General features: G+C 36.2%; 1 protein-coding gene across 3 annotated transcripts in view; it reads left to right on the top strand.

The window, feature by feature from the left end:
* The window catches only part of CNBD1 (cyclic nucleotide binding domain containing 1), a 442,802-nt gene that overhangs the window by 383,960 nt on the left and 45,893 nt on the right, over positions 1-12,949 (top strand). The window lies entirely within an intron of this gene.

Below are 12,949 nucleotides of genomic sequence, written 5' to 3' on the forward strand. Positions count from 1 at the left end.
GAGAATTGAAAACATATGTCCATTGAAAAACTCACACATGAGTGTTTGCAGCAGCTAAAAGGCACACATGATTCAAAATTTCATTAAGCGATGAGCTCATAAGTGAAAATGATGTATGTATGCAATGAAATAATTGACAATGAAAAAGGAATGAAGTCCTCATACATGCTATAACCTGGATAAATCTTGAGAACAATTGCTGAGTGAAAAGAAAAAAAGTCAGTTTTAGCAAATCATAACAGATCACATATTGTATGAGCTCAATTATGTCTAACGTGGAGAACAGGCACATCTTCAGCACACAGATGAAGACAGTAGGGCTGGAGAAGAGAATTGAGAAGAATGAAGTGTGATACCTCAAGGACATGTAATTGCTTCTCTCCCTCCCTCTCTCTCTCTCTCTCCATTTATTTCATTTAGTGGAAAGGCCCAGTTACCAGTTGATGGGTATAGTAAAAGAGATCTTCCCTCTGCTGGTTCAATCCCGTACTGGCTTCAATGGCCAGGGCTGCATCAGATCAAGTCTGGGTGCCAGGATACTGCTCAGGGTGTCTCACAAGGTGTCTCACAGGTGTAGCGGCCAAGCACTTGGACCATTTTCTGATGTTTCACCCAGGAGTATTAGCTGTGAGTTGGAATGGAAGAACAGCAATGAAAACTCACAGCAGCACCCGTAAGGGTTGCTATCATGTCAGAGCAGCTTAACTCCTTATGGTATAACACTATCCTCACAATTTTTCTTTGGGGGAGAGGGTGACACAAAAATTATAATTTAGATAGTGGTTGTACAACTCTAGGAATGTAACAACAGACAGAATTTTTCACCTCCAGATAGATAAGTTATAAAGTGTATGAATTATATCTTATTAAAGCTATTATTTTTTCCCCAAAGATATGATGATGGCTTAGACTAGCAAGGTGACATGGATGATTATGCGAAGTATGATCCTAAACGCTTCAGAATATAACAGCACTCAATTGGTAATTTTTTTATCCACAAGAAATGATCATTTTAAATGATTCTACTTAATAATTTGATGGTTTATCCTTAGGTGCTTTTTATACTGGGACTGTAAGATGCCTCCAAGGTTTAAGAGAAAAATCTGGATGTCAGTTACTGCAATCTAGAGTGTTAGAAGTTGAGCAACCTGCGGCATATAATCAAGAGTTTATTTTTAGACACATTTATTCTACAGACACTAGAATACCACCAAGTATATATCAATAAGCCAGTAAATCAAATTTTGCTGCTTAGAAGAAAGTGGAAGAAATGAATTCCACAGTCAGTACTCAAGTTTATGTTGTGACGAGAGAGCTTTTCTTGCTCTTCTGGTAATACTGTACCCCCAGGACCAGTTCCTCTATGTTGTCAATTTGACAGCATATGGCCGTGACATCTTAATTCTTCTCCATCCTAACAAAGATTACTATTTCAAACCAGTAATAAGCATTCTGTCATTATTATTCATTGTGTTTAATTCAAATGAGTTTAAGTTTTCAGAAAGCATTATACTCTGTAATTAATATTAGTCTTTGAGAATTTTACTTAAAAAAAAAAGAAAGAAAAATTCCACATCCCTGTCCCCAGCCTCCTCACAAGGAGATCATGGGGGATGTAGAGAGAAATGAATTGGCTTGTGAGGAAAAAGTCAGTGACAATAAAGTTACAAAAGAATCAATAAATGATATGTCATAGACTAAAGAAAGTGTAAGATAAGTGCTAGATCTCATTAAACCTTTAGATGTGGGAGAGAAAAACATCCTGTGGTTGAGCAGAATCAGAAAAGTGTTTAATTAAATGTCAATTTTTCTATGATACAAAGAAGACAGATTCTGGATGTATTGAAGGGAAAGCAGCAGACAACCGAAGGAGGCTGAAATCAATGTAAACAAAAATTAAAGATTAGATCACAAACAAGCTATTCAGAAAATCATAGAATATTCTGAGACCAGGATACCTACATACCTATAAAATAAATTCAGTTGAAAAAAATGACCAACCTTGATGGAGAAGAGACCAATAAATTATTTATTTAATAATGAAGTAGGATAATAGTAGTAATTTACAAGGTACACCTTTAGTCTTGTGGACATCATAAAAGGGTGTGTTGTCATGAGTGTGCTGTATGAACATACAACTGTACTAGGTGACATTTGAAATGATTGCCTTCAAACATTATGAGTTAGGTTAGTGAAATGAGAAGATTCTTCACACAAAACATTGCCAAATGACAGGTAATTGGTCACACTTCCTATAATAGCTGTTCAGATTAGAAAGGAAAGTGAATTGAAGCGTAAGAAGTAGGATAGTATATCTTTGCGAATATTGAGATTTTATATGTGATTTAAACTCAGACATGTTAATCCCAAGAATAAACCTTCTTCTCTTTCCACTTTTTTACTCTATGTCTTTCTTGCAGGAACCACTGGTATTCTCCTCTTGTTCAGTCCTTATATCTGTCTTATGTCTGGTAACACACACACACACACACACACACACACACACACACACGGAGAAAGGTTAGCACAGATATTCCTATTATTAAATCACTTTGTCCTCTATGTTCAAGACCATAATGATAAATTAATACTTCTTCTTCATTGATGATGTGTCTACTTTGTTTTCAGAATAGTTAAGGTTAAACAAAAATTTTTCCAACACCAATATATGCAGTGATGGATATGCTAATAATCCTGTTCCATTTGTTGGTTGACACTCCAAATACCCTTAATAGTTGGGGCCAGTGCTAGGCTCAGGAAGGAGATCCTGGTTTCCCACTTGGCTTGCAGACACAGAATCACTTGAAGCATCATTTGCTGCCTCCAGCACTGACAGGTGCAAGATTTAGGAATTTAACTTGAGAGATCTGATGTGGGATGCTGGTGTCTTAACCTTTTTAAACACTATACCAAAAATCCATTCCTACAGAAGTACAAAATGTATACATTTACTTTATATCTGCATTTCTCTGTTTTATAAAGTTGGCTTATTCTTTGACTAGTTTACTAGACTACTTGTCATTTGTTTTCAGCTCATATCAACTTTAGTTGTTGCTAACATTGGATTTTTGACATACAGCTATATGTAAACATTCCCCCAGACCCTTATGTGTCATTTTTGCAATATCTTTATATATCCCTCTAACTTTCCCACCTGTTTTTAAATTAATGAGGACTGTCCACTCCAAATCCTTTGTAGTTCCTAGATTTTTGTCCACTGTGTTCCATGTTGTTTTAATTCAGTGCATTTCTTTAGATAATCTGAAATTAACTTCACATAATACACATAACATTTTACCTCCAATAATCATGCATTGGTAACTTTCCAAATTCTGTATATGTTAAAATGCATCAACTCTCCGTTTGTTTTGGATTTTTTGTGTATTTTTGATGTGCTTGACTATTATTTCATTTATGGCTTGTTGCACAGATTTATGTTTGTCAGAGCCAGTCATGCCTTGTCTATATTTTTGCTTTTCATATATCATGAGTTTTTTCCTAGATATTATTTCTTCTGCATGTAGATTCTAGAATTTGGCAAGTGATCTTAACAATGTTTATACAACTCAGACAAGTAAGTTGTATCTCATAACTAAAAATGTTTTTATAACTTGCTCACTCTATTAACTTTCCTGGTAGTGTGTGTACCTCATTTGTCATCTTGATCTAATTGCCTTGTAAGGCGGTAGGCAGTAATGATGAAGCCAAATTATCATGTCTTTTTGTAAGGATGAAGCAGGAACCAAATATGATGTCCAATCTTTGCTTAAGTTCTAAGAAATTGAGATGCATACAATTTCACTAAGAAAAAATTATTTCTCTCTTGTCAGACAATTCATGACAACATGTGGAGTTTATTAGTTTCATGGATATTCCAAGAAATACAGTAAAATATATTCTTAAATATACAATCTTAGTAATTCTTGTAGATAATTATCTCTTCATAACAACATAAAATAACCACATTGTTTCAGTAATACTTCTGAGATCAATTCTGCTGCCATTACAGTTGATCGTTAAGTAATTACCCTATTAATTTTTCAGATATTAGTCTCTATGCATGGTATTTATTTTATCTAGGCTTTTGCAAAACACATTTTTTCATGTATTTTCATGTAATAATCATGGATATAAAGTCTATCTTATTACAAGCTCACAACTACTTCCTTAAGATGTCTAAATATCAATGTAAACATTTTCTGGGTGAGCTTAAAACTAAATTTTTTTCCCATTTTCTCTTCTCTGTATGTGATGATATATATTTGTCCTTATTTCAGGGAAAACAGTTCTAGGGAGACAAAAAATACATAAAATATATAATTCTGCACGAACCTACTTGTGGGCTAGGTTTTTGATCCGTACCTGAAATGCAGGAAACATTTTCTGTGTTTACCTGTTCCATTGCTCTGCAATTAACCTTCGTTAAAATAGTTAGCCTTCATTAAAATAGTTTTATTTTGCTCACTTTTTGTGCAGTGTTTTTCAGCATAACGTTCCTCTCATGTGCATGCATTTCCATGGAACCAAACTATAGATCATTTTATGCAACACATCATACCTTTTCTTTAAAAAACAAACAAGAAAACAAAAAAACCTTTTTATTCTATTCCAGGCATGTCTTTCATCACCCAGAGTGTAAGTGAGTCTTAGAAGTTCAAACTCACTGTGTCCTCTGTGCTCCACAGCTTAGGCAGCAGGCATGTTTTGCCCGAAGGCACCTACATGGAGCTCCGAATGTCTTTCCCATGACTTGTTGGGCTTTAATTCTACTGTTAATACTGTTTCAGATCCAAAAAGTCAGTAATTCAAAAGCAAGCTTAAATGTTACTGCTACAGTTTTCAAACTCACGTATTCTTCGATACAGAGAAAAATCATTCCCTAGGTGCAATAATTTTTCCTGTTTGTCAGAGAAATTTTTCTTCTTCAACAAGTATTTCTTTACTTGAATCAGGGATATCCCAATCTCTCAGAGTTAAGAGAGAAAAAGTAAAATTGTTTCCATTGATTAATTTCCTTGCAGAACACAAGGATTTTTTAATTTCCTTTTTGTCTTAACTTTAAGTACTCAACTAGTTTAACTAAACATAACTCAATAGAAATGATAATTTTTTGCTGTTACCTATGTTGTTTGTAAATATGAAACATTGAAAACAGTATTTTAAGGCAGCTTAGCAATATGTTCTGGTCCAAAAGGCATGGATAGCCCAGGATGCTTGACTTGTTCATGATAGGATTTGGAGAGATATTTGGATATCATGACTATTCTTTCATCTGTTCTTTGGGTCTACCATCCTTCATTGCTTACAGAGAAAACTTATCTAGGAGAAAGCCGTGAGTCACTGTGTTTAGGATCTTGGGCTCTGGAGCGAGAGGAGATCGCTAGGTTTCAAAGGCAGCACCTGCTTTTGCCTTTCCTATTACCTCATATAGTTTATGAAACTCTTCTAAAACTGACATCACAGATGTTTCCTTAAATGAGAACTTGAGTGATCTTCAAAATATTTAGCGCTTGGAAGATTCTCCAGCATGATGCATTCAGAACACTGCTGCAGAGAACCTGGTCTTGAAAAAAGCCAGACCCTTGACAAGCCCACATTCTGTGATTATGCAGCAGGAAGTCATGGGATGGAGCAACTGTGGTGCTTGTAAGAAGCTTTAGAAACGATGACAGTGATTGTTGGACTCAATCCATTGCAAAGTATTTAAACGTTTTAACTGGTTCTGCTGAACTGAAATAACCCAGAACTGTCACTACAATTAAATTATTTATGCCAGATCTTTTCCAGATATACTTTTTCGAAAAGAACAATGATGTCAGAAATAATTAAAGGAAAAAAAAATAACCACATTCAAACAAAGGAAAGAATTGGAGGCTCCAAAATGCATATTGCACACTTTGCAGATAACATTCTGTGGTTTCAGAGTTAGCAACATTATTTTACAGGTGGATAATGGTGTCAAGCTTTAGCTACTCTGTGCAGCAGCGTAAATGTGACTCCCATGATTATTCTAGATTTTGTGAACTGCCAATTACCAACCCAATAAAATCCCTTCTGGTTATCCAGATTCAGTTTTTCTGATTTATATCTAAAAGCATTATTAAGGAATCTGGAAGCAAGATTACATCGGTAGAATTTATATATCCTATTATGTAGAATTGAATTGTAAGGGAACTGTTTCATTCTTTGATAAAGTGCAACGTTTGGTTATTACACAGCCTGTATAAGAGTGATATGTTAAGAAACTTGTTTCCAATATACCAGGATATTGTGTGTTAATTTTCATGTTCATTATTAAGAACTTTCAAAATACAAGTAATAAACTTTATAAAACTCAGGAGATAAAAGGTAAAGATGGAAGACAATTATTGTAATAAATGCTTTTTCTTCCTGCTGCCAGCATTTAAACTGACTAAAAGGGCAATAATGTGATTCCTTGTATTGTGAAAAATATATTGAAATCCAAAGTTAAAAGCTCTCATGTACTGTAGCAGATAAAGAATCACAGTTGATAAAATGACAGATAAATCTGAGCTGTCAAACATTTTGCAAACATTTCAGGTAAAACCTGTGGTTCCTTGTTGTCCTGCATGTTGCTTTTTGAGACATAATGATGTTTTGTTTTCAACCTGTTAAATTCTTTGCTAAATTAATTTGTCTTCGATAGTAGTTTGAGCTTTTATTTTTTCTTAATCCCTAGATGATTCGTGAAGAATGATTTTTTTCATTGAACAATTTGCTGGGATTGTAGCCTAGAGGAAAAAGTAATATTCCAAATTGTGATTTATCTCTGCATGAGGCCATTACTTCATGAACTGGAGAATGTTTAGTGCATATAGATTTGCTGTGAGGCAACAGAAATTCCCCCCTCAAAAACTGTGTATAAATAGTGTTTGGAGATCTAGTCAACCAAGTCCAAAATAAATATATTTGAAAACTGTGGAGATGTGAGGGTAAATACACAGGAATAAGTAAATCTAAATATTACAAAGATCTGGGATTATAATTTGCAAGGCAATCTCCAATTCTTAAATTTACGTCAAAATGGAAGGGATTTCTAAAACCTTGTTCATTTATAGTGGGAAAACCTCATGTTGCCCATCTCATGTATGGCCACGAGGGAAACTGAGAGTTGGAGGTTTCCTCCTGATGTAGAAGGCTGAGCTGTCCTACTGAGTGGTCAAGGGAACTGCTTCTGCACCAAGAGGCAGATGCTTCACTGTGCTTTTGAACCCAGTAGGAGGTGTACAATGTACCATTATTCAGTTACTCATTTTGCCTTTTTAAAATTGTATTTATTTGTTATCATTGACCTAAACCTTTACCAACATTGTACATTTCAACCAGAATTTGTTAATCCGTGTGAGCTGTCCCAGAGATATTAAAATAGTATTCAATAGGCCTTTCAATGAATGTAGGAATTCTACTTGGTTCTTTTTTAAAAAAAAATATTTATTTTTTAAATTTTAAATGATGCTAGCAATAGTTGGTTAGGGTGAGAATGACCAGGGTTTAGGGAAAAGTGGATGTGATCATTGTTTTCAAATTTTCTGTTACTTCTTTCTGTTCAGGGGTTAGGGAGGGGAAGAGGATAAGAAAAGAAGCATACCTAGCCTCCCAATTGCCTCAACACAGGGATGGGAAATGGCCACCATATCTCCACCCAGAGTCCCAATTTGGCACAGGGTCTGAGGGTTGTGCCCAGGTGATTTTGATAGTTCTGAAATGTTGTTGATCTCACTGATCAAACCGTTTCAATAATTTGGCAAGAAGATAATTATTCTTCACTGATAAATGGACATTTTTGAAATTCACACATTGGAAAGAAGTCATACATAAATATTGCTAGTGTTAATTATGCTTTAACAGATTTAGAAACACATTGCCATATATTTAAACTCAGATGGGCCTAAATCACCTAATGTTCCTATTTTCCCTGTAAACTTGAGGATTTGTTTATGAAAGTACATGTGACCTATTTTGGACTTGCTATTGATTCAAAGGCAGGTTTGCTGGAATTTTTGGGAAAACTGTATTTTCATTTTGAAAAAGGAATACAAATCAACGAATATTATAACTACCCTACCTCTGCATTAATATTCCCCACTTATTCTACTACTAATGAAGGACTTTTAGTTAGCTTTTAAGCTGATCGGATAGCAACCCTTTGAAGATAAATACCTAGTGTGAACAAAACATCTAGGAGCACTAGAATATAAAGTTAAATTCATTTTTCCTGATTTACAGTCTCAGGTCAAAATTTCAACATGCTGCATACTACTAGGAAATTTGGGAAGGGAAGCAAATTGTCCATTTAGCAATTCACTGCTATGAAAGGATGTTAGGAAAGTGATGCTGAGATGATAGCATTCAGATTCCTATGAAAGGATGGACAAAAGTCTGAGATTAAGCACATGATAGCAGGACCATCTGCTGAGGCTCAGTTCCTTCAAAGGAGCTCAGAAACTATTGACAATGGAGCTATCACAGCGTATGTACTGTACATGACATTTACATATCAACATCATTTTGAATGATTTATTTACTTGTATTTTGCTAAGCGGAGAGACAGAGATCTTCCATCCGTAGGGTTACTCCACAATGGGTGGAATGGCATAGCTGAGTCAATATGAAGTCAGTAACCAGGAATTTCTTTCAGTCTTTCGCATGGCTGCAGAGGCTGGACAATTTGAGCCATTTTCCATTGCCGTACCAAGCCACAAGCAGGGAGCTGTATCAGGAAGGGGAGCATCCAGGATACACAAATTGGCAGTCATATCGGATGCTGGCACTGGCAGGCAGAAGATTAGCCTGCCTAGCTACTGAGTAGTTCTCAACATAATATATATGGAATGTGATTGTATTGTCTGCAAAGGAAAATAAGTATTTAGGTATGGGTTTTATCAAATTCACTTAAGAAAAATTTCAAATCAGCCAACCAAAATTCGTATCAATGACTTTTCTGATTTCATTATATTTATACTAAAAATAACTAAGAAAAAGTGATATGAAAATTCACAAAATAATCTTGAAAATGTGAAACCATATAATTATAAGAAATTGATTATTTTGAATGTTGGTGTTTTTTCAGTGTAGCTTTCACAAACACATTTAAAACATTAAAAATGATGGACTTGAGATGGAGCTACTGTCCTCTGCACTGTAAATTAACTTCATCTTCTTTGGAATACTGCATTAAACACTGCAGGTAATGACATGAACATTGCCCTGAATGCCATCACTTGCCAAAGATGCTCACTACCAAATACACTATTTGTCCATTAATATAACACAAGAAATTAAAAGAGAGATATTTGGGTTTCTGTGATTATGCCATGTACAAAATGTGGTAGCATGTTTTGTGTTTTTATTCTTGCACAAATGAGGCACTCACTAAGGAATAGTGAGTTTAATAAATATTGTGTTTATTTTTCAAAACTATCACCACAATGTTGACCACAATTATTTTTATTAACTAGAGCTAGAGTGAAGGTATCTTGCAACTGATTCCAATGAGTATCCTGATCACAATTTCAGCAATATTTCTTATGTTCTATCACAAAAATATTTTGTATATTTATAGATTTTTTTAATCTCTGGATGCATTTCACGTAAAATAAAATTTGTTGTCGATAGTTCTTAGCATATCTTTCCAGTCTCTGAAGGCTCACAAAGTGGTCTACTTAGAGCACAAATGGTACTATTTCAATGTAAGAGGCTGTGACTTATTGACAAGATGTTTCTTTCAGTTTGTACTTCAATCTCCAGGTCAGCGAAGGGTCTTATTTGAGAGTAGACAGCTGCCAGCAATGTGGAAAGGAATCCACCAGAGAAGTGTCTGAGAAATGGTCAACATTAGAAGGAGTTTTAGATCAAGAAGGGAAGAACACAGCAGGGGGGCAACTGAAGGAAGAAGATTTTATGTGGGGAAGTTAAGAGGATTTCATCTGGTCTGGCAGCAGTGGTAAAAACTAGGATGAGTTCACAAGTTTGCTTATGACTGATACAATGTGTGTTTGTAGTTTGGTATTATGTCAAGCTACAACAATTTTGATGTGGATTGTCCATCACTTTCCATCTTTTATCTCAACTGGTACTTTGACACATAAATGAGAAACTGTTTTTATCTCAACTGGAACTTTGACACATAAATGAGAAATAGGGTTTTTTTTAATAACAAACTTTATTATTATTATTATTATTATTATTATTATTATCATTTTATGATACAGTTCCACAGGCTCCTGGTATTTCCCTTATCCCAGCCCCAGTCGCCCCCTTACCTCCTACCTAGTTCCTCTATATCATTACTATAGTTCTTCATACACAGTCATACGTCCATCATTGCGGGCATGGACAATGGCAGAGAGTCCAGCATCCTATTGTCAAGATATAGCAAACAGTTTCATTGGAAGTCCATCTTTGTCTGGAAGCAGAAATGTAACTTTCAGATGTCTGTTATCTGATAACTTAATGAGTTTTGGGGAAGCTGATTATCCAATCATAAGTTGAAGTTTCCTGAACCTCAGCATCTTAGTCTCAATGCAGTTCTCTGTGGATTCGGATCTGAAGCTGTTCTTTTCGTATTCATCAGTCAGTAAACATTATCTTAATTATATGTATTACTTAAAGGATAGCTCTTTTTAATCAGGTAATCCAGTCATGAGACAATTTAAAAAACCATTCATTTAATAATCCATGTCCGAAACCAATCTAAGATATTCATTTCTTTGCTTATGAATATGATAATTTTTAGTGTGAGAACTATTCATAAACACATAGAAAATGATATCATTATTATTTATAATCAATGGTTGGTAAAATACCAAAGAAGAAAAAAACTATAAATTTAATAACATTTTAAGTGATTTTGGATTAGTTCCAAAAATTATTGACACATTTCAAATATGACACATGTTTATTTGGTAAATACATTCACTCACATTGCTTTATAGGTGGATTCATACGTTATTAGCAAAATCTCCATGGCTGTCATAGCAGATCACACCACAATGGGAATAAGGTTACAACCAGACTTTTAAACTATGAATATTAATATGATTTAATAATAATATCACAAAATATTCTATATTATACTCTTGATGTGGTGATCCTTTATATTATTCATTATATTTTAATAGCAAGAGAGCTAATAATAAATGTTCTAGATTTGAAAAATATCATAAATTAAAATACAGAAAGCATAAATTTTCCCCAGAGCAACTGATATTCAATCATCCTAATCAAGCTGTTAGCAAAACCATAAGCACATCCCTAGAAAACATTTTCTGTCCTCTCCCTGCCATAATCTAGAATTTTCAGCAAATTCCAAGTTAATCACCATTATCAGTTATAATTTCATAGGCATACCGGCTTCTTTTTAAATTTTCCTTTTACTGTTCTTTTTTATTATTTTTTTTAATGATGATCACGTGATTGATCAGGATGGGAAGGATCGAAGTGTAGGGAAAATTGGATGAATTCATTGCTTCCAAATTTTCTATTTCTTCTTGTTGTGTCTGAGAAAAGGGAAGAGACAAAGGAGGAAAATACTCATGATTTTCCACATGTCCCAGTACCTAGGGATGAGGAACAGGCACCTCATATCAACCCAGAGTCTCAGTGTGTACATATTCTGAGGGTTCTGTCCAAGCTGTTTGGATTTCAATGATTCCAGGATGGTGTCACCCTCCCAGTGTTCATTGGCTTCATTCACCCAGACTGTTTTGCTGTTCATCATTTGTTTCAGGTAGTTGTCCAGTTAGTTCTGTTCTTCTGCTACAGCACAAAATGTGCTGCCATATTCTCCTTTTATAACAGGGCCTGTGTCCACTGCTCTACTTTTTTCATTAAGTAGGGCATGCTCTAACAGGCGAGTCCAAGTACCTGTGCCAGGTGTCCACAGGAATAGATGAATCCCCCACTCCTTATGTTCATGAACCCAACTTCCACCTCGGACGTGGGCTCCAGGGCCGAGCCAGGAGAACCAAGCCCTGCCGAATCTCCCACTTCTGGAGGTCACGAACCCAACACCCACCTAGAAGTGGGCCCAGGATCTGGGCCAAGCGACCCACATCCCACCGGTTTCCCTGTCCTCGGGATTCAGGAACCCATCCCCCACCACACAGGCAGGCCCTGTGACCTGAGCCAAGCTCCACTTACTCTGTCAGATCTCCTGCACCTTGGACTCGCGTATCTGGCCCCCACTGGGCCCAGGCTAACAAGTTGCCTCACCTCAGTGTCCAGAGCAAGCCAGTAGAGATTGCAGTTCCACGGCGGTGAGCCCACGTTGCCTCCACAGATTCTGCCATCAGAACCACTTCTATCACTCTCATTCTTCCCTTCAAACTACTTCAGTGTTGATCCCCTACATACATACATACATCTTGGACTTATCAATGGAATTCCTTCAGCTGTAATTCCTAAATCAGGCATAAAAACCACAGAACACCTCCCACTGTCACCTGTGTGAGCCCATCATCCTCCTGAAAAACAAGACCCTCTAACTGTGAGGGTGTAGCTCCAAGACTGCCAAGGAGCTTTACCTAGCACCTTTGGCCCAGGGCTGCCTGGCTACAGGCACTCGTTGGGGGGTCAAAAAACCTAACCTCCAGGGTGGGGTTGTCCTGGAGGCTCACTGAGTTTCCCTCCCCCTAGGGAACTAGCATGCTTAGCTGGACATACCTGTGACTTGTTTGGAAAGCTTCCCTGCGGAGGGTTTCGAAAGCCTGCTCCTGGTGCCCCCTCCCCAAGTACAGTCATGAGGCCCAGCTACAGGCACAGCTTCTTTTTAAATTTCATAAAGGAAGTGCTGGATATGGTTTAACATGTGGTATCCATTACTCAATATTGCATTTGTGAGCATCATACATGTTGGGTATGTCAGTTTGTCAATATTTTATCTTTATGGTTGTGTGATATCCTCCCATCTGCATATATCCCTTTTATC

This window comes from Ochotona princeps, chromosome 9 (genome assembly GCF_030435755.1).
Source record: "Ochotona princeps isolate mOchPri1 chromosome 9, mOchPri1.hap1, whole genome shotgun sequence".
NCBI lineage: Eukaryota > Metazoa > Chordata > Mammalia > Lagomorpha > Ochotonidae > Ochotona > Ochotona princeps.